Genomic DNA, 3,153 nt, shown 5'->3' with positions numbered 1-3,153 from the left:
CTCTAATGTGTGCATTTGTTCCATAAATGTCTTGCTTCGTTTTCTGGAAAAAAGAAATTGAGCTGCAGGTATAAAATTAACGTGGGTCCTGCCTTGATGAACACTCATTATGAAGGTGTGCAAGAACAACTTTTTTGTTTCGTTATTTCATTTGTTTTCATTGGGTAAAAAACTTCGTGAGGTTCGTTCATTTACAGCACATTTGTTTTCATCACTCCCGTTTTTGCATTGTCTTTATTTTGCTTTTTCTTAGGGGCTGGTCATGGAAGCCACTTCTTTGTAGCCTGCAATTTATTTTTCCAGAAAGACCTAGGCATAGGGAATTTGATGGTGGTAAGGGTAGTATTAGCTGCCACAAAAACGATAAGGCGCCGCCCCCCCCACCCCGCCTGGGTGCAATTTTCCTTTAAAAATGCATTGAAATGACACAACATCCAGGGTATTCTGGGGAAATAAAATGACAGCTACCAGGAGAAGCTGCTGAAAGCAACTGATGTTTCCTGTAGCTGCAACTTAATTCACAAAGAAACAATTCCCTTTCATTTTGTAAGATATGAAACATCTATACATAGTTTGAGGGACCTGATTAACTACAATGACCTTTTTTTAAAAAAAGGTTAAATACTGTGTAAATATTTCTGAAGGCTATTATATTTTTAATAGCCAAATGTTAAACCCACTTTTTAACAAAAGCATAAAGAACTGCATGGTCTGGAACAATGACACTGCTCCCCCAATTTCCATCCTAACAGGAATACCCACTTGCAAGTCCAGAAAAGTATTATTTGCTCCAACCATGGCTACAGCTTTCAAGCTAACACTAATGTTTACAAAGGACATGCAATGTTGTTACTTGGAGTTGTAATACTTTTAAGACTATCCTAATATTCAACTGAAAACAAGATTAATATGGTTTGGTGACTTTCTTCATCTGAGATCTGCCTTCTGCTCCAGTGTTTATGATACAGTTCAAAATGATATATAGTACATTTTCTGTTTTGCCATATTTTATAAAATGTGCCACTCAAAATTTAGGCCTTACAAGTATTTCACCTTCAGTTTAGCAGAGAAATAATTAACTTTTTTTCAATAATGTTCAGGTTTGCTTATGTCCTTAAACATAATTTGCTTAGGGTATGCTTAATGACTTGATTTCCTTGATTTTAGAAAGTTGAAAAGTATTAGTGTCTAAATCTTGTCTTAAATGATCAGTAAGGGTTTTTTACAGTACATTTTAAAATACTGTGAAAATATTAAGTATTATTATAGAATACTTACAGTCCAAATTGTGTCTTGAATGAACAATACTATTAAATAAATGTATAAATAACGTGAAAACGTTTTCCTGTGCTTAGTGTTCTGAAACTACTGATTATTTTTTTCTGAACTGTATTTTAATTTGGACTCTGCTAATGTTACACCACAGATTTTCATTATTGCTTGACGTAAACTGAAGGGTTCTTATGTAATTCAAGTATTATCATAAGTATGTATGCATAAACTTTTGGGATTGAAGCCTAAAGGGTGCAACTCTCCCCTAGTGACAGCGCAGGAAGCCAAGCTCTGGCATATGCCATTCACTTAAGAGCCCAGGCCCCCGCCCTATCGCCTAGTAGTTGTGCTGGTACCACTGAAACTACTGCAGCCAGTCTGGCCAGTCACGACACTTCCAGCACCTTTTCCCTCTGAAAACAAGGGACAAGCCTTGCTAGCAACTGCTGTGACTGCTCCAATCAGTGGCTAATGAATGATGCAACTGACTTCCATTTTAGACATGTCTGAGATTTACTAATATTCAGCTGTTGGTGTCAGAGATTTTTTTTAAAAAGGCTAGAGTTACAGACCACCGTGATCCTTCTTCAGTCCTTAATCACACTTCTGGTCTAAAGTTGAACCAGTTGTCCATTCTTGTTTCTAATGCAAACTGGATTATCTCTATAGTTGTCCCTAGTAGGGTGATCGTGCCACTGCATGATTGAGAGCCAGCATGGTGTAGTGGTTAAGAGCGGTGGACTCGTAATCTGGTGAACCGGGTTCTCTTCCCTGCTCCTCCATATGCAGCTGCTGGGTGACCTTGGGCTAGTCACACTTCTCTGAAGTCTCTCAGTCTCACTCACCTCACAGAGTGTTTGTTGTGGGGGAGGAAGGGAAAGGAGATTGTTAGCCGCTTTGAGACTCCTTAGGGTAGTGATAAAGCGGGATATCAAATCCAAACTCTTCTTTTGCAGCACTGTGAGGTTGAGGATTGTGCTGCAAGTTACTAAAAAGTTTCATTATCATATAAATGTGTCATATAAATGTATATAACACAGAGGATACATTTTAGTAAGTATGGTAAAATGCTACTAACAATAATGTGAATAAATAGAAAAATGAATTACAGTTCAAAGCAATAAACATCCGCATTTCGTATAATTAAATTTGTGAGAAGTCTCCATAAAATTACCAGTAGCATTCCAACAACAAAACAAAAGCTGTCATTGAAGTACATGTTATCATTATTTTCCTTTTACAGTACATTTTCTTAAGATTCCAGCGTTGCACTTACATATTTAAACAAGAATTTAATTTACACAAAAAATAAGCACCCTTAATAAAATAGTTGAAAGATAAATGATTGCAAAGCACCAAACATTAGGCTGCTTCACATACTTCCCTGGCCAGAAATAACCTTTTGTGCCAGAAATCATCCCTCTTCACCATATCCAAAGGAACATGTTCTGCAGGAGACCCATATACCTGTATCCTGATGGTGCAGTCCTACATCCCACAACATTGATGGCTCGGGTTAGGATGCACCAGCCTTCCACCTGTGGAGAATGGAGGTGGCTCTGCTGCAGTGGAATACCTACCTCCAGCCCAGTAGGCAGTAAGCTACCATCAGCAATAGCCAGCAGAAAGCTCCAAAAGTAGGGCATTATGGTGCCAGATCCACTCCCCTCCCCCAAAAGGCTGGATCCAAAAGCCAATGGAGAATTAGCTGCTCAGTTCCTCCAACCCCCCATTATGATTGCTCTGTGGTTTGTGTTCCCTTTCCTCATTTTGAAAGGGAAGAATAGTGCAAATTCCATCTCCATGTGTAGTGCCCATGCTATACGTCAGGGTTCTCAAGAGTGTAGCACAGACTTCCTTTGGCTCGTGAAAGGCCTGGTA

The sequence above is a fragment of the Podarcis filfolensis genome (assembly GCF_964270895.1).
Source record: "Podarcis filfolensis genome assembly, chromosome: 5".
Classification (NCBI taxonomy): domain Eukaryota; kingdom Metazoa; phylum Chordata; class Lepidosauria; order Squamata; family Lacertidae; genus Podarcis; species Podarcis filfolensis.
Note: the sequence above shows the minus strand (reverse complement) of the source record.